Source organism: Rhincodon typus, chromosome 18, assembly GCF_021869965.1.
Source record: "Rhincodon typus isolate 14 chromosome 18, sRhiTyp1.1, whole genome shotgun sequence".
NCBI classification, from domain to species: Eukaryota; Metazoa; Chordata; class Chondrichthyes; order Orectolobiformes; family Rhincodontidae; genus Rhincodon; species Rhincodon typus.
Window position 1 is genome coordinate 41,692,166 of NC_063349.1, and position 20,167 is coordinate 41,712,332.

Here is a 20,167-nt window from a genome sequence, read left to right on the forward strand (position 1 = left end):
GTCACCCAGTCACCCAGTCACCCAGTCACCCAGTCACCCAGTCACCCAGTCACCCAGTATTTATTAGTGCACAGTACACTGGCTATAGCCAGCTAGCTCAGAGTCAGCCCTCAACTGAGGAGATTCTAATCTCCTGGTTATATTGGTCAGCCAGGACTTTCCTGATTGGCCCAGGTTAACAACACCATCTTGAACCTTGTAGTTTACAAGGTCAACCTGGTTCCAATCACTATATCAGTTCTGATTGGTCAGGGTTTTGCCATGGGGATGCAGCAAAGATTGGCTGTCTCCATCACCCTTTACTCATTGGAAAGGGTGCAATGTGTAGAAATATCCTTTTTTCTCACACAACCCTCTGTTTGTTTCATTAATTATGCGTCCAGGCTCCATGGGATCCTTCTCACTCAGCCTTGTGTTTGCGGTGGTTTAAATGTTCACTGCTGTCAGCACATTCCAGTGTTCACACTGTGGGCACCGTATCTAAACCTCAGCTCCACCACACTCCAAACACTGCAGAGAAGGTATTGGTCTTCACTTTCTGCTGCTTGACTATTAATACCAAGAGGCGTGGAAAAACAAGCAGTGAGCTTCATTTGCCAGGCCTCCTCTCTAACCTTTAATTGGTTTCTCAGCATTACCTGGGAGTACTGCAAACTGCATATAAAGAAGGTAAGATTGCTTAATCATATTATGCAAGCATATGGAAAGAATGTCCTCACTATTCTCATCTAACCATTAAAACCTTAAAGGGAAGTTCAGACTTTTTTTTGCATGACATCAAGAATCCAACTTTTTCATTCTCGCCATATTCTCCCAAGTTTCTTACCATTGTCCGCACCACCTCAATGGCTGGGAGAATTCCACTCAAAGTCTTTTGGCTTGATGGCAGCATCCTGTTAGTGGACCATATTATTTGGGTGTTTATTGCAAAATAGCCACATGAGACAGCTGGTTTCACCTACTGCTCAACTCTTGGAGACTCCTTTCCCTTTCAGAATAACTGAGGTAGACTGGGTACATCTCAGGACTAAAGGTGGCGACCATAGGCCCTTCCATGAGTTTGCATCATATATAAAAAGCAATGAATTGAAGAGGGTAGCCATTACTGCTCAGGATAGTTTTGATAGGTCCTAACTCAATGTCAAGTTTACACAATGAGCAGATGGCTAGTGCCTATTTACTAAGTTGTTAATAGGACTGATCTTGTAGTGGTGGAATCCCAATGCACATATTGACTAGTGAATGTAGACTTGTGATAGATAGAAATTCCCTAATTAGTTAATCAATTTAATCAGTTAAATAAGACAGCTAACAGATGCTGCTGCATCTCCATGCCAACCATTGTCCAATCAATCAGCACCTACTTCTTGTGCTGTATAAAATGTTTCTTCCTTTCTAAAGTTGATTTTCTTGCATTTCAGTCTGATGAGTGTAAGATTGGAAGCAAAACTATGAAGTAGAGATTGGGTGTAGGTGTTATCTACTTGTTGTTGTGAGCATGGGGCTGATCAGGAAACATCCATGAGGAATTTTACAGCAGAAACTTGCAAAATAGCAGGTGGCCTTTCAAAATCATGAGAACACATTGTTGTTGCAGCATTGAAATATAGAAACTCACCAGCAGCAATTTTCAGGTGTGCAAGTAATCCATCCATGCATTTCGGCAGAGAATGTACAGCACAGAAACAGGCCATTTAGTCAAGCCGGTCCATCTTTATGTGCAACGCAAATCTTTCCCTGCTTCTCCATCTCATCTACCAGCAAAATCTTCTCTCCATTCCTCTCTCATGTGTTTTTCAATGCATCAAAGCTGTTTATCACAACCACCAGAGGTAACAGGTTCCCTCACTTGGGGTGGCATGGTGGCTCACAGTGCCAGGGACCCAGGTTCAATTTCACCTTTGGGCAACTATCTGTGTGGAGTTTGCACATTCTCCCTGCGTCTGTATGGGTTTCCTCCGGGTGCTCCGGTTTCCTTCAACAGTCTAAAGATGTGCAGGCGAGGTGGATTGGCCATGCTAAATTGCCCATAGTGTTCAGGGATGTGCAGATTAGGTGGGTTGTAGGGGGACAAGTCTGGATGGGATGCTCTGAGAGTTGGTGTAGACTTGTTGGGCCAAAGGGCCTGTTTCCATACTGTAGGGATTCTATGATCTACTCCTTGTGATAGGGAGTTCTGCATTCTCATTACTCTCCAAAAAAGGAAGTTTCTCCTGTTTGATCCCTTGAAAATATTAATTATCATCATACATATTGTCCTTCGTTTTGTCTCCTCACAAGTACAATATCTTCTCTACATCTACCCTGTAAAGCCATTTCACAATCTTCGATCTTGTCATTCCTTTTGTCGAGGGCTCATGTTTGTCCAATGGGAAGTTTATTAAATATCCAAATCTGTGTCATATGATTGTGTTTGTGATTTTTAGCTATAAACGAGCAGGGCATAATCAAAATATTTTTAATGATCATGTATGTGGGGCCAGAAGAAGCAGAACTACATCTATACAAATTATCTCTTGCCCATTCAATCTAATTGTGCTCTGGCCTCCCAGTGGTAGCACTTTTTTTCTTCTCAAAAACATAGATGGTAATTAAACTTATTTCCTAATTAGAACATTCAAAAGGTAACATTGCTCCATGTGTGTGTTGCAGACAGTTGTATTTCTCATTAGCGTAACAAATCTAATGATGATGCAGGAAAGTGAATCAGAATTAATCCTGTCCCTGAGGAAGTGTAACCTCCTGCCCATCAACACATAACATATGAGAATATAAAATATGTCACACAGAGAGTACTTAGATAGAAGTAGAAATGTTGGCAATAATGTATGGTGGGTGGTTGGGTTATCTCTTGTTTAGGTTTGACTGCAATTTCTTTTCCAGTCTCAACAGATTGTCTTACCTCCTGTTTGTCACTTAATGCTGTTCAAATTAAGCAAAGCTGGGTGAGGGAACTGGGAAACAACAATACCATCAAAGTTCCACATCTGCATTCATATTTCCAGAGACTGTGTTTATTTTATTCCTTTGCTTGAGCAAATACTTTCAGAAAAAGTGCTCCAAATGCTCAGCAAGAAGTCACACGTTAGTGCATGGCTTAATGACCTGACAACCCAGCGTGCAAATTATCCACTGCATTGACTGTCACATCATTTCATTTAACATATCGTGCAAGTTTAAATGAGCAAGTTGATATCATGCAGCTCTCTGTGGGTTCGCCACTATTTTTCAAATTGTCCTGAAATCTTAAAGTATTGTTGATATTTTTGAAGACAGTATCTTATGGAAAATTATATTTCCCTTTGAGCATGGGACAAGTTGTTGCCTAAGCCTAACTTACCCTTGAATTGAGAGTCTTGTTCAACCAGCTCAGAGGGTGGTTAAAAGACAACCACATTACTCTAATTCTCGAGTCATATGTAGGCCAGACTGGGTAAAGGATGGTGTTTTATGACAATTGATGATAGTTTCATAGTCACCACTACTGGGAATAATTTCAGATATTTTAATTCAGTTAAGTTCCACCTGTTGCCATGCTGGGATTTGCTATGACCTGCTGGATTACACTTGGCTTCTGGACCAGTGGGCCTGCAACGTACTGTATCATCTCTCCTGCTGTTCTACAAGTAGGTCATATCATGTTATACAAACTAATAGTGCAGACATGTCTGAAAGACAGTACCTGTGACAATGCAGCACACCATCTGGATGGAACATTGTGGCAGCTGAGTGCAGAGGTGAAAGAATTTCCTTGTTGAGTCTTTAACTTGTTGAAGTCTTTAACGACTTTGAGAAAAAAAATCAGGTCTTCTATCTGTAACAAGTATATACTCCAATTTGTCTTTCAAAGTGGAACACCTTACACTTCCATTTACTTAGGTTAATTTAGAAAAAGTTTTGTCCACTTCTAAATTCTGTCTCGACTTCCAATTGATTCATCCAATTAATCTGCTTCCCCTTGATCCACTTTTGGGTTCTTTACCAATTCTACTATCTTTCCGAGACCAAGTGATTCAATTCAGGAGGCATCCAGTGCTGCTTCTGGTACACTTCACTCATTACTTCCCTTCAGTCCAATATTATTCCCAAAACTAATAGCTGCTGCTTATTCTTATTCAGAAAGTTTGTTATCCATTTTTGCCTTTTTAAAAATCTATTTCTGTCTTTGAGCAAGGCTGTCTACTGGTTTCAGTTATTTCAGATGCCTCTCATGTAATGCCTCCAGTATTTACACATTGACATGCTTTATATCTACATAACAGAACTTGGTCAATAGCCCGTCTGTATTTTCTTAATGTTTGAAATATGATATTGTGGATCAATGCTATTAATTACTGGATAAATTACAAACTATTTTGCTTTCTTCTCAGGAGTGGAAAATGCTTCTACCAAACCCAACTTATTAAATGTGTCAGTCAGTGTTTGCATTCTTAGCAATTGCCTTGATCTGTTTCCTTGTTCTTACATTTTTAAAACAGGCCAGTTAAAAACCAAATATTTTATTCAGAGTTGTGTTCATTCAAGTAAAGTAGGTTTTACATATGGGTTAGTCATGTTGCTACTGGTAACACAGGAAAGAGGTGTGGCTCTTCTTTATTTGGGAGATTTAAGTTTGAAAATGAGTAGAAACTTTTGTGAGTGGAACTGAATTTGGATTAAAGAAATAACTTTTATTTAATTATTTTTTAAAAAATAACAAATTGCTCATAAAGTTGAAAATCCTTTCCAACCATAGATTTGCCTTAATTGGTGCATGTGTAGTTCAGCTCTGAAAGTTACAGGTACAAAAAGTGCACAGGTACAGAACCCCCTGAGGAATTTAGTCTAACAGATCTGAGATCTCGCTACAAATAACAGGCAATCCCTGTGCTGTTTGAAAGAGTGAAATGTCATGCTGTCATATTAGCTAGAGACGCGTGTGCGAGATGACGTTGGATCCATAACAGTACATGAGTAAAGGGATGCAGTGAGGAAATCAAATGTTGGTACTGTGAGGAAAATAAAAGCTTCACTGGTTATGCAGGAGATATTGAAACTCTGTGTCCTCTGGCATATAGTAAAGGTAGGTGGTGAAAGAGTATTGAGAAGCTGCTGTCAAAATCTTTGTTCTGGTCTCAGCTATTTAAATTTTGTACCGGTAATATTGCTCACAATACCACATCTGGTGAATGAATAGCATAGGGATTTTATGACTTACATTCATAAGTGGAATGAACCAATAAATCTTACATTCATCATCAGTACAAGAATAATATTAGATTCATTATGGTAAGGCTTTAATAATAGATTGCTACATTATTACAAAATTGTATGTGTATTACATTTATCATTCTACCTGAATGAATGCATATCATAAGGTTAGGTTTGGTACTTTGTAAAAATACAATGTTTAGTGGTCATTGCAGTAGGAAAGTTTAAATAGATATATTTATATATGAAAATTGAAATGGTTTTGTTTCTTCATTGTTTTGTTCATAAAGATGATATAAGTGAAATGTTAGTCAAATATAGGTCCTGTTTCATTCATTAGAAAGATCTTGCAGTGATTATGTATAATGTAGTTCTGCTTCATCAAAACATGCTACTTCTAGTATCTAGCACGTAACATCAAATACCTGTTAAAGATTGCTAGTTCAATAGTTGCTATTCTTTTATGACTTAATCCACAACAGATTCAGAAATGTCCCAAGGAGATGGTAGTTTCATCAGCTGTCTCTTGTGGATGTGTGTTTGTATAGTGTGCTGTTGGATATTGATTAGCACAGGCATCAAGGTCACAGTTTTGGAGAGGGGAGCTCTTGTAACAAGGTCAAGAGCATATATTATTTAATATTAAACAGGAGCACAGTTCTCCTTAGGAAAAATGTATGCATGTATATGGGCTGACATTTGTATATGGTTAAGGAGAGCGAACCATTAGCTTCAGCTTTGTTCACTTGTTGTCCTGAATGACAATATTTTGCTCATCTTGAACATCTCTCGAGACCAAGCATACTTGAAAGGTTTCTATAATTTCCTGGATGTTTGTGCCAATAGGGAAGACCTATAGGTGATTTAAATGGCCTGGGACACCAGAGATCGGAACAGGAAGACTCTGCGGCATTTCAACTTGAAAATGGAAAGTTTGATGGCCCAATGGGCTGATGTGTTTGGGAGAACTCTGGAAGGAAAATGTGTTGCTTACTGGTTACCAGAGTGTGAGAAGGATTGTAAATAAGCAAATAACCAAACACAAATGAATGCAGTCGAAGCATTAATTAGACTTAGTTAGCATATCAAAGTGGAACTTTGAATATAAATATAAAAACAAAATCCTCCACCCCCAGCTGTCTTACTGTCTGCACCTATGGTGCTTCTTACAGAATGGGAGGGAAAATCTAATCTGTAGATTTTTGAAGAGCTAATATTATGCCAGGTTTTATTTTCTGTTCATCCTGTTTTCTTCTCCCCCAATCACTCCCACTGCCACTGAGGAAAATTGATTCAGCCAAGGGCCACAGATAATCAAACTTGTCAAGGGATAGAGTCATTTGCTGTGCAGATTTAGATTCTGATCTTCTGGATGAGAATTCAGCAGTTAAGAGTCCTAGGGTCATATAGCACGGAAAGAGACCCTTTGATCCAACTTGTCCACGCTGACCAAATTTCCCAAATACACAAGTTCCACTTGCCTGCATTTGGTCCATATCCCTGTAAACTTTTCAAATCCATGTATTTGTCCAAATGCCTTTTAAATGTTGTAACTGTATCTGTACCTACCGCTTCCTTCACCAGTTCATTCCACGTACGAAACACCCTGTGTGTGAAAAAGTTTCCCCTCCCAGTCCCTTTTAAATCTTTCTCCTCTCACCTATAAAATATGCCCCCTAGTTTTGAACTACCCCACCCTAGGGAAAAGAGCTTTGCTATTCACGTTACCTATGCCCCTTATGATTTTATAAACCTCTATAAGGTTATCCTTCAACCACCTATGTTCCAGTAAAAAAAGTGCCAGCCTATCCAGCCTCTCCTCATAACTCAAACCCTCCTGTCCTGGCAACATCCTGGTAAATCTTTTCTGAATGTTCTCCAATGTAATAATCTCCTTCATATAGCAGGGTGACCAGAACTGTACACAGTACTCCAAAGTGGCCTCAGCAACATTCTGCACAACCTCAACATGATATCCCAACTCCTGTACTCAATGGCTCAAACAATGAAGGCAAGCATGCTAAATGTTTTCTTAACCGCTCTGTCTATCTATGGTGTAACTTTTAAAGAACTGTGTACCTGAACACGTAGGTCTCTCTGTTTGACAACATTACCCAGGGAGCTACCATTAAATATATAAATCCTGCCCTTGTTTGTTTTACCAAAATGCAATATCACACATTTATCCAAAGTAAACTCCATCAGCCACTCTTTTGAGAAATAAGGTGCTTAATTTTTAGTTCAATTGTATAAGGTGTACAGGGAAGCATAACTTTGGCTATTTGCCACTCACCAATCTATCACTTGCTAACAATGCTTAACGTGCTAAAATGTAGTCTCAGTTAAGTAATAATGGGGTAATGCATTGTCATAGCATTATTCTATTTAATGCATTGAATAACTTTTTAAGTATATGTCAGAGCTCGGGTAATAATGTGTTTTATTAACTGTAGTTGAATGAGGTCATAATTCAGAAGTGACAATCCATCAGCAGTTCTGTAAATCAACAAAGTTTAATGAACATGCAAGTGATAATTCAAGTTAATTGGATCTGAGTTCTGTATATTTTAATATTATTCCTCTATTAATGTTTATGTCCTAAGTAATTTGTAACAGTAGCACAGAGGCATTTTAGTTTTGGAAAGCAATTAGTTTCATAAGCCTTGGCAACATTTTCCTTAATTTGTGCATTTTTGTAATGGCCTATCGGGAGTAGAAACAATTTTAAACTCTTGCCAGCTGCATGCTTCTGTTATAGATGTTGATTATAATTCATAGATTTTTAATGAATAAAACTTTTTAAACCTTCCCATTTTCTACTCTCTCAAGATTACAGGTCATTTGGGAACAGATAATTTTCCAAACCAACACGATAAATTCTTACTCAAAACTTTTAATTTGCTATTTCGCCAACTTTATTCTCATCATGTGACATAACAAGTCAGATAAGATACTGCATGAAAGTACTAGGAAAGCAAAGGTAAATCAAACATTAATTTTGCAATGGCCAAATTGTAGGTCAGGACGAATGTACTACATAAGAGCAAGTTTTTTTTTTCTCTTTACCCCTTTACATAAGGATTGAGCCATGGGTTATTAGGAAAGTTGCGGTGTGGTGGTAATATCACTGGACTAGTAATCCAGGTTAATGTTCTGGGGGTAGTAGGAACTGCAGATGCTGGAGAATCTGAGATAACAAGGTGTAGAGCTGGATGAACACAGCAGGCCAAACAGCATCAGAGGAGCAGGAAAGCTGACGTTTCGGGCCTAGACCCTTCTTCAGAAATGGGGGAGGGGAAGGGGGTTCTGAAATAAATAGGGAGAGAGGGAGAGGCGGATAGAAGATGGATGGAGGAGAAGATAGGTGGAGAGGAGACAGACAGGTCAAAGAGGCGGAGATGGAGCCAGTAAAAGTCAGTGTAGGTGGGGAGTTAGGGAGGGGATAGGTCAGTCCAGGGAGGACGGACAGGTCAAGGGGGCGGGATGAGGCTAGTAGGTAGGAGATGGGGGTGGGGCTTGAGGTGGGAGGAGGGGTTAGGTGGGAGGAAGGATAGGTTAGGGAGGCAGGGACAAGCTGGGCTGGTTTTGGGATGTGGTAGGGGGAGGGGAGATTTTGAAGCTTGTGAAGTCCACATTGATACCATTGGGCTACCTAGAATACACCTCCTCCCACCAACCTTCCTGCAAAAATGCCATCCCCTATTCCCAATTCCTTCCCCTCTGCTGCATCTGCTCCCAGGATGAGGCATTCCACTCCTGAACATCTCAGATGTCATCGTTTTTCAAGGGCCGCAACTTCCCCCATCAGTGGTCGAGAACGCCCTCAACCGTGACTCCCGCATTTCCCGCAACTCATCCCTCACACCCGCTCCCCGCACAACAACAAAAACAGCATCCCCCCTCGTCCTCACGTACCACCCCACCAAACTCCAGATCCAACACATCATCCTCTGACACTTCCGCCATCTGCAATCCGACCACCAAAGACATTTTTCCCTCCCCACTCTTATCTGCTTTCTGGAGGGACCACTCTCTCCGTGACTCCCTTGTCCGCTCCACACTCCCCTCCAGCCCCACCACACCTGGCACTTTTCCTTGCAACTGCAGGAAGTGCTACACCTGCCCCTACACCTCCCCCCTCACCCCCAGGCCCCAAGAAGACCTTTCAATCAAGCAGATGTTCACCTGCACATCTGCTAATGTGGTATACTGCATCCGCTGTTCCTGTTGTGTCCTCCTCTACATCGGGGAAACTAAGTGGAGCCTTGGGGACCATTATGCAGAACACCTACGCTCGGTTCGCACTATACAACTGCACCTCCCAGTCACGAACCATTTCAACCCCCCCTCCCATTCCGCAGACGACATGTCCATCCTGGGCTCCCTGCAGTGCCACAACGATGCCACCCGAAGGTTGCAGGAACAGCACCTCATATTCGACTTGGGAACCCTGCAGCCCAATGGTATCAATGTGGACTTCACAAGCTTCAAAATCTCCCCTCCCCCTACCGCATCCCAAAACCAGCCCAGCTTGACCCACCTCCCTAACCTATCCTTCCTCCCAGCTATCCCCTCCTCCCACCTCAAGCCCCACCCCCATCCCCCACCTACTAGCCTCATCCCGCCCCCTTGACCTGTCCGTCCTCCCTGGACTGACCTATCCCCTCCCTAACTCCCCACCTACACTCACTTTTACTGGCTCCATTCCCGCCTCTTTGATCTGTCTGTCTCCTCTCCACCCATCTTCTCCTCTCTCCATCTTCTTTCTGCCTCCCCCTCTCTCCCTATTTATTTCAGAACCCCCTTCCCCTCCCCCATTTCTGAAGAAGGGTCTAGGCCCGAAACGTCAGCTTTCCTGCTCCTCTGATGCTGTTTGGCCTGCTGTGTTCATCCAGCTCTACACCTTGTTATCTCTAATGTTCTGGGGGTATGGATTCAAACTCTACCATGGCAGGTGCTGGAGTTTGAATTCAATTTTTAAAAGTCTGGAATAAGAAGCCCCTCTAATAACAACCATGTGCGGGACTGAAGGGTTCAGATACATAACTCTTTGAAGTTTGTATCATATATAGACAGGGTGGTTAATAAGCTATTTAGCACGCTTGTTTTCATTGCTCAGTCCTTTGAGTAAGGAGTTGGGAAATCGTGCAGAGATTGTACAGGACATTGGTGAGGCGTCTTTTAGAGTCGTAGAATCATACAGCATGGAAACAGACCCTTTGGTCCAACAATCCATGCCGAACATAAGCCCAAACTAAACTAGTCCCACCTGCCTGCTTCTGGCCCATATCCCTCCAAACCTTTCCTTTTCGTGTACTTGTCCAAATGTCTTTTAAGTGCTGTAATTGTATCCGTATCCACCTCAGGAAGTTCATTCCACACACGATCTCCCCTCTGTGTAAAAACAAAAATTGCATCTCATGTCTTTTTTAAATCTCTTTCATTTCAGTTTAAAAATGTATCCCCTAATCTTTAAATCCCCCATCCTAGGAAAAAGACAACTGCCATTAACTCTATTTATTTCTCTCATGATTTTGTAAATTTCAATCAGGTCGCCTCTCAACCTCCTGTGAAAAAAATTCCCAGTTTATCCAGCCTTTCTTTATAACCCAAACCTTCCATACTCGGCAACATCCTGATGTATCTCTTCTGAACCTTCTCCAGCTTAATAACAGTATTCCAGAAGGGGCCTCACTGATCTAAGAAGAATATTATTTAGTTGGAGCGCATTCACAAGAGATTTACCAAAGTGCTGCTGGGTATGGAAGGTTTAATTTCTAACGAAGGACTGAATAGACTGGGACCTTTTTCACTGGAGCGAAGAAGGTTGAGAGGCAACCTTATAAAAGTTTATAAAATAATGAGGGGTTTCGATAGAGTTAATGGTGGTTGCCTTTTCCCTAGAATGGGAGATTTCAAGACTAGGGTGCACATTTTTAAATTGAGAGGAGAAAGATTTTAAAAAGACCTGAAAGGCAATTTTTTTACACAGAGGGTGGTTTGGATGTGGAATGAACTTCCTGAGGAAGTGATGGATGTGGGTACAATTACAAAGTTCAGAAGATATTTAGATAAGTACATTAATAGGAAAGGTTTGGAGGGATATGGACCAGGAGCAGGCAGGTGGGAGTAGTTGAGTTTGGGATTATGTTTGGCATGGACTGATTGGACTGAAGAGTCTGTTTCTGTGCAGTTTGAATCTATGACTCTATGTAATCACTGCTGATTGTTATAAAATCCCACCTGATTCATTAATGCCCTTTAGGGAGGAAATCTGGTAATCCTTATCTGGCCTGGCCTACGTGTGACTCCAGATCCACCTTAATGTGGTTGACTCAAACTGACCTCTGCCAGCTCTTCTGGCCAGTCACTCCCACAGCCCATGAATTAATAAAAAAAAAAGAAATATGTAAAATGCGGTTAAGCTACAGTTATGCTTCTGACAGGGTGTTACACTGGTATCTTTCTCAAGCTTGAACTGTGGCAAAACAGAATGTGAAAGGCAGACACACCTTACTGAGAATACTGCTGAGGCCATTGAGAAAGGTACATACATGCTCAAAAGTGTATTTTTGGTGGCACTCCTTGGGTAGCTAATGTTAGGACAGAGCAATTGAGGTGGGTACCTCCTGCTCCGTATTGAAAATGTGCTGGAGATTTTCTTTGAAACTTCTGAAAACTTAAAACTTGATTTTGTTCCCTTCATCACTGGTTGGAAGGGGTACAGATGTGAGAGGATACAAAACAACATTCTTGAAGGGTTTAATATATTTTGCTGGGGTGCTAACCAGTGCAGAAGCCAATTTTACCTCAACCTGAAACTGCTTGGTTTCAAAATGAAATTCTCAGCTGAACTGCAGACATGAACCTCCCCTTTTATCTAGTACCTGTCCTGTTCTCAGGATGTCCCAAAGCATTTCACTGCCTTTGAACTACACCGAAGTATAGTCTGTGTGGCTTTTGGAGACAATAAGTGACCAGATAATATGTTGGAAGGATGAATGTTGGCGAACTTCCTGATATTCTTTGAAACGGTATCTAATACATAGAATGTATTACAGTCACCTAAAGAGGGAAACGGGTTTTGGTTTAAAGCCTTATCCAAAATTTGATGCTTCAGTACACTCCATTGCAATCATAGAATCCCTACAGTGTGGAAGTAGGCCATTCGGCCCACTGAGTTCACCTCAACCCTCCAAAGAGCATCCCACCCAGACCTACCCCCTACTCTATCCCTGTTACACTGCATTTTCCCATGGTTAATCCACCTAGCCCGCACATCCCTGGACACAATGGGCAATTTCGCATGGCCAATCCACCTAACCTGCACACCTTTGGACCGTGGGAGGAAACCGGAGCACCCAGAGGAAACCCATGCAGACATGGGAGAACATGCAAATTCCACACAGACAGTCACTCAAGGGTGAAATCAAACCTAGGTCTCTAGCTCTGTAAGGCAAAACTCCTAACCAATGAGTTATTGTGCCATCCAATTGGAGCCTAAATTTCATCCTTGGTTTATGAGGTGAGGTTTTGGAGTAGGACTTGAACCCACAATGTTCCGACTCAGAGACAGAACTGTTGCCACTGAAGTAAGTTCACATTGAGAGTGAACAAAGAGTGATTGTGTGCAGTTTTGGGCCTCATATCTCAGGAAGGATGTATTGGCCCTGGAGAGGGTTCAGAGGAGGTTCATGAGAATGGTCCCAGGAATGAAAAGCTTAACATATGAGGAACGTTTGATGACTCTGGGACTATACTCAGTTTGGAAGGATGAGGGGGGATCTAATTGAAACTTACAGAATACTGAATGGCCTGGACAGAGTGGATGTTGGGAAGATGCTTCCATTGGTAGGAGAGACTAGGACCCGAGGGCACAACCTTAGAGTAAAGGGAAGACCTTTTAGAATGGAGATAAGGAGAAACTTCTTCAGCCAGAGAGTGGTGAATCTATGGATTTCACTGCCACAGAAGGCTGTAGAGGCCAGGTCATTGAGTACATTCAAGGGGATCAAGGGTTACGGGCAGAAAGCAGGAGAATGGGGTTGAGGAACTTATTAGCCATGGTTGAATGGCGGAGCAGACTTGATGGGCCCAATGGCCTAATTTCTGCTCCTATGTCTTATGGTCTTATGAATTTCTGTTAGCATGAAGGACTGAGTGATGCGAGTGTTCCAATTCTGCATTCATTGTAATTCTGAAAATGGCTTTGCTCACATTCCCAATGTTCATGATGCTGATTTGCTAATGTCACATTGATGTAATTTCAGTTTGCATTTGTAGAGCCAAATCCTACTTGTTTTGGGTAAGTGCAGGTTGCATTGAGTTTTTTTTTGGAGGGTTTCTCATTGCAAGGCTCAGGAAAATTTCTTGCCATATCTCACCAAATGCACCGCATTAATTACCACTCCTTCTGCTATGGTGTTGCTTGGGTTTGATTCCAGCCCCATCTTACCACACACCTTTCTCTTTGTGAGAGAACCTGGGACAAGAGGTCATAATGTCAGAACAAAGAATCACCCTTATAAGACTGAGATAAGGAGAAATGTCCTCCCTCAGAGGTTAGAGAGTCTGTAGGATTCTTTACTCCCGAGGGCAGTTGAGGCTGCGTTGTTCAAGGCTGAGGCAGACGGATCTTGAATCAGCAATGGATTGAAGAGTTATGGGGAAAGAAAATTGAGTTGAGGAATATCAGATTAGCTGCAATTAAGTTGAATTGTGGATCAGACTCGATGGACTAAATGGCCTGCATGTTCTCCTGTGTCTTATGGTCTTTTTTTTATGGTTTCCATAATAAATTATCATTCACTGGATATCTGCCTAATGACTGGCATCCCTTGTGTCCATTCCATCTACAAAAGGTTGCTGTGAACCTGGACAAGTGTTGGCAATCTGTTTTCTCCCTCACGGGCAATGTAATAGCACAGCAGCCACAAAGCCATGCTACCAATAACTGACATGGCCACCACTCCTTAACACAACCCTACTTTCTCACCCTTGTTGCTATTTAACCAGCATGCCTCACATTTTACCTGTCTATAGTTATATCCCATCTAAGCACCCTCACTAAGTCAGCACTGCTCTGTTCCAAATGTCCATTGTAGACCTACATCTTGTCATTGTCCAGTAGGGGAATGTCATATACTAATCGCACAAGTCCAAACATGACCAAAGGGTGGCACAGTGGCTCAGTGGCTCAGTAGTTAGCACTGCTGTTTCACAGCCCCAGGGACCCAGGTTCAATTCCAGCCTTGGGTGACTGTCTGTGTAGAGTTTGGACATTCTCCCCGTGTCTGTGTGAGTTGCCTCCGGGTGCTCTAGTTTCCTCCCACAGTCCAAAACTGCGCAGGTTAGATGGTTTGGCCATGCTAAATTGCCATTCGTGTCCAGGGATATGCAGGCTAGGTAGGTTAGCCATGGGATGGATAGGGTAGGGGGAAGAGTCTTGGGGGAATGCTCTTTGGAGGGTTGGTGTGGACTCGAGAGTGTGCCAAGATGTAGGAATCATGACAGCTGCCAGGGTAGCAGGCACATGCCTTCAGGAAGCGGTAACAGTGATCACAATTCATCTGACTGTTTATCAAATCGAATCTATTCCTGAAGACGAATTCCACTGCATTTTGAAATGGTCTTCTCAGTGCTACATGTGTGCCATCAATAGCACCCTCACTTGGGGGAACCCAGCTATGTTCCAGAATCCAACTGCCTGGGCTGCTGCACTGACCTTGTCATAGGGAAATGAAATGAAATGGTATGGATCTTGCACAAATGGAATTGGTCAGCTTCCTGACACATTTATGGTGTGTGTTTTACTGAGAGATCCCACACAGATCACCTGTCACACCCTAGAAAGTAGAGTTAATGTTAAAATCAGATCAGCCCTGATCATATTGAATGGTGGAGCAGACTCAAAGAGCTGAGTGGCCTACTCTTGTTCCCTGTTTGTACATTCATAAGTGAAGAACTGGAAAAAAAAAGATTAAAGAGCAGAAAGTCCTGGCAAGCCAAAGGGCCATCTTAGCCAACCCTTTGGACTGGTGCTATTGAACTGTGGTTCCCAATTTTTATCCCTCTCCACCCATAAAACCAATGTTGTTTTTTTGGTCTGTATCTGTCTCTATGTGTATGTAGGGTTATAAAAGGGTTGAGACATTTAACAGGTATAGCCATGTGTTGCTAGTTCATTAGTGTTTACTCGTGATTAAAATTTGCTTATTTGTAATGAACTGTAGTTCTTGTTAAGTATAGGAACCTGGTCAGTATTTACGATTAACTTGATTCCATCAGATAGGTAAACTGGGGACTTTGCCTACTTTTTAAATTTTGTGGTAACCCTGGGAATATTGGGGCTTTAGAATCAGTGCACCTTCCCAATACAGAAATGGAAATAGACAATCTTAGTGATGGTGTGAATATGCAGTCAGACATTTATCCTTGGGTCAAATGTGACATGAAGGCGAGAAAAAGATTGGTTTAATCTCAAGCTGTTGCCGAGGAGTGAGAAGGAATTAATCATTAGGGAAAGGAGTTTGGAGTGAGCACTGAAAATAATGGATTTAATCCTCCCAGTAGGCACCACATTGAGTGATCGTTTCTCTCCCAATCTGTCCCCACCCACAGGTGGGTTTGAGAACCAGAAAACATCCTGCCCTATGTCCCCTAGTTCTAAATGTTCCAGCCAGGGGAATCAGCTTCTCATTGCCTACCCTGTCAATTAATAGATTAGTGATTTGACACTGCTAATTGCCTACACTGCTTTTGCAACAGTTCCTTCTAAAATTCATCTCCCTTCCTGTTGTATAATATGAACACTTCAAGCACTGTTTACAAAAAACAAAAAACTTCAACCGAATCTTTGTGTGGAAAGACCGATTCTAGCTTCCTGAAAATATTAGCAGGATTTGCACTAGATAGTGGAATGAACATAAGTGGAATCAGTTTTATTGCTTTTGTAAATGAAAAGTTCAATATCTTCAAAGCAGATTGTTAATAAGGATTCTAAATTCTCAGAAGGCTAGCCTGCAGTTGCTATGCAAAATTAGAAGCACAAAGCTCAAGACGAATGTGTTGACAAGTACTGCTCTCATCTGAGAAACAATATCAATATTACTTCCACTTAACTTTGTACAGAACATTGGCAGTAACATTTCTACAATCCATCAAGATGGTGATTTCCTTCCCTAGAAATACAATATAATCAAATAAGAACTCAAGAGACATTTTATGTGCAGAAGAAACAAGATACTGATAATTAACATTGCAGGCATAGCTCTAACAGCAGGAAACACGTTTTATGTTCTAATCTGCTCAGGAAGAGGTTTCTTAATCAGTCTTACCTAGAGGTATGCAGATACATTTTAATTGCAATTCAACATTTAACCTTTACATCCTCAAAAAGGTATCAGCCATTTCCTGTTTTGTAGTAATTATTGGGGCAACTGTGTATAATTCGCAACATTTATGCCTGCTGCAGACTTCAGCAACTTTGTCTTCCAGTGTGAGTTGAAGGTCATTCCAAAAGCCATCAAAGACTTATCAAATATTTAAAACCTGTGCCTTGTTTTGTGTCTCGTGTTGCATCCAGTTCTAAAATTCAAATGAGACAAATCAAACAGTAAGTGCTCAAGAAACTCAGCAGGTCTGGCAGCATCTGCGGGGAGAGAAGCCAAGTTAACCTTTCTATTTTCTTTCTTGGAGCACGTTCTGTTTTTTATTTCAGATCTCCAACATCCATTATAGTTTGCAAGTATTTCCAATATGGTACATTAATATCTTTTCGTTAAGCAAACTGATGTGTTATGGAGGCTAAAAGACAAATGTTTATACCCACGACGTTTGACTCTGTGGTATTAATGGAGACAGCCTTTTTGTAAGCCTGGGCAGACAAAGATGGTGACCAAACCACTGTAGCAGTGCAAGTCACAGTATTGTGTGTTTGTCCTGAAGACATGTTGGAATTAAAAGCAAATGTTGCTGAACTTTTTTTACAAGGCTGGTGGAAGACCTTTAATGATTGTTAGCAGAAAGCCTGCTAGCATATGGGGATGGGAGTGTTGGTGCTGACTGTTTGAGGCTGCAGTAAAATGGTCAGAGGGACCATAGGCTGAAAAGAGGGGAAACTATTCACAGAGACGGGAGAAAGAGGACCTGATTAGAACACCGTACACATCTAAGATACCCATGGAGCACACTTCCTACATATTCTCAGCCAGGAACAGAGTCTGAGGATGCTAGCATCGACGAGGATGTGATGACTGAACTGTTAGATATTACCAGGGAGAGGTACTGTAGCTCACTCCTTTAAGGTGCAGTAGGTTTTGACCATACAGGGCATGTCAAGGTAGTGAATGGGCGCTGTCCTGGCAGGAGCTGTGTACTTTTATCCTGTACTGTTCCTGTTCCTCCAATATTTAAGCCACCACAATGCATCATTGGTTGGTGAGGTAGCAGGATTTGGATATCTGAGAACAGGGTGAAAAAAAGAGAAGGGCTGGATGCAGCAAAGGGGATGAAGTTGGAAACAAGAGGTTCACAGTTATTCTCCCTTCAGCTTGCACATCATGTCAGATAGCAGGATGTGGATACATTGGGATTTGAGAAGTGCACAAAGCAGGATTTTTTTGGATGTTTTTGTGGATGCCAAATGTTACATCCTCAGTCATCTCTGACTGTGTAATGTGGTGCACCCGTTTCCTTGAAAGGGCTCAAGACACAGGCACATTTGGCCCTTAACAGTTCTCTTCTGCTTCACCCTGTTATTAATAACCTCTGCTTGTCTATGAGGGAGGGAAGAATATCAGTGAGTGTGCTGCAAAATGTTTGAGGTCATTTTGGTGTCATAGCTGACTGAGTGTGGAGGCTACAAGATGAGGCTCGCAACATTGGCAAATGTATGAGAATGAGGTGAAACAGTTAATTGCTAGCTAGGCATGAGTCCTAATTGTTTGGGATTGCTTAAGGGTGAATAATGCAGAGATAGCACATGAAGGAGTGTGAAAGGCTGGTGGTATGGTGGGTATATGATGTTTTGAAAGATGCAATGGCTAGCTTTGACTATTCTCATGTAAGGTGATTCCAGGTGCTTAGGGTCAGACACCTGGATCTCAGCCCAGTGGCCACTCAGTTTTGTTGTCTTTACAGGTATACCTTGAGGGCCACCTGGCCTCCTGCAGAAACATGCCCTCTCTTTTCATCTTGATCTCCTGGATTAACCCTCTGTCCTATTGTTTCATTGGAAGTGTCATGCCTTCCATCAACACCATCACTAACAGTTCAACCAGTTGAAGCAGCCTGAATGCACCTCCTCATTTAAGAGGGGTCCGCTGTTTAAGAAATACGGGTTAGTAATCCGTGTACATGGCATTTAGCACTGGGCTGGTCTCTACAAGTATGTTATTGAGAAAGGTCGGCACCCACTTATAGGCCACATTCAAATTGCAGCCCTACATAAGCATTTATTCTTTTCAGCAAGTCTTCAACTAAATTAACAAAATAAATTGTTAACAACAAGCATTTGTGAAAGGGGTAAATATTAAAGAACATTTTTAATGCAAGAGATGTTTTCGATAGTGAAATTCACTAGGAAGTAATGAAACAAATGGACAGTAATGGTTCATCATCTTCAAATGAAAGTTTCACAACCTCCCCTTCAAGAAACCTCTTTTCTTTATTGTGCCAGATGCTTCAAATCTCCTGAAGAATTCTGAAATGCTACATTTCGAGCACTGGAGACTTCATTAGCAGCTAACCAGGGCCTTGGGCAAAACATAAAATAAAGCTCATTATCTGCTTCCTCTCTTAACCTTAGCCTTTAGCAAACTTTCTTTTCTGTCTTTCTCTTACTTCTTATGCCAACAATGTCATTGCTGTGGTCAATTTGAACCTTTTCCTTTTCTATCTTCTAAGATGCAAATGATCATATCCACCTGCGTTTTCTTTGAAGCGTCATCATTAAATTTGAACCAAGACTCAGTGAGCTTCATGTTAATTCTTTTTAAGACCCCAAATCTTAAGCTCTTCACTAAGAAATGCAGGTTAGCTTTAAGCAATCCAGGCTATTGTTCAATGGAGATAGCAAGAACTGCAGATGCTGGAGTCAGGGTCGATACAGCGTGGAGCTGGAGGAACACAGCAGGTCAGGCAGCATCAGAGGAGCAGGTGAGTCAACGTTTTGGGCCTGGACCCTTCATCAAGACTGGGGAGGTGGAAGGGAGGTGGGAAATAAATACAGGGAAGAGAGGTGAGGCTGGGGGAAGGAAGGTGGGATGGCAATAGGTGGATGCAGATAGGGGTAAGGGGATTGATTAGTGGGAAGGGTGGGGCGGATAGGTGGGGAAAGAGATGGACAGGTAGTGCCAGGTCAAGGAGGCGGGGATGAGAGGCAGGGTTGGACAAGGGATGAGGCTGTGGGTGGGGACATTTTGAAACTGGTGAAGTCTATGTTTAAGCCTGCAGGCTGTAGGCTCCCAAGGCAGAATATGAGGTGTTGTTCCTCCAGTGTGGCATCATTGTGGCACTGCAGAAGACCCAGGATGGATATGTCACCCAGGGAGTAGGAGGGGTGGAGTTAAAATGGTTAGTGACTGGAAGGTGTTGTTGATTATAGCATACAGAGCGCAGGTGCTCTGCAAATCTGTCACTGAGTCTATGTTTGGTCTCACTGACGTAGAGGTCTAGAAAGGGGAGGAGGTATCGGAGGTGGTCCAGGCGAACTTGAGGTTGGGGTGAAAGGTGTTAGTAAAGTCGATGAACAGTTCAAGCTCCTCATGGGAGCACGAGGCAGCACTGATACAGGCAACGATGTAGCGGACGAAGAGGTGAAGGATGGTGCCCGTGTAAAAGTGGAAGAGGGACTGTTCCACGTATCCTACGAAGAGGCAGGCATAGCTCGGACCCATACGGGTGCCCATAGTCACCCCTTTTGGTTTGTAGGAAGTGGGAGGAGTTAAAGGAAAGTTGTTGAGGATAAGGACAAGTT

The 20,167-nt window shown here is 42.2% G+C and overlaps 1 protein-coding gene across 1 annotated transcript in view; it reads left to right on the plus strand.

The window, feature by feature from the left end:
- The window catches only part of LOC109916389 (receptor-type tyrosine-protein phosphatase R-like), a 192,679-nt gene that overhangs the window by 31,082 nt on the left and 141,430 nt on the right, over window positions 1-20,167 (plus strand). The window lies entirely within an intron of this gene.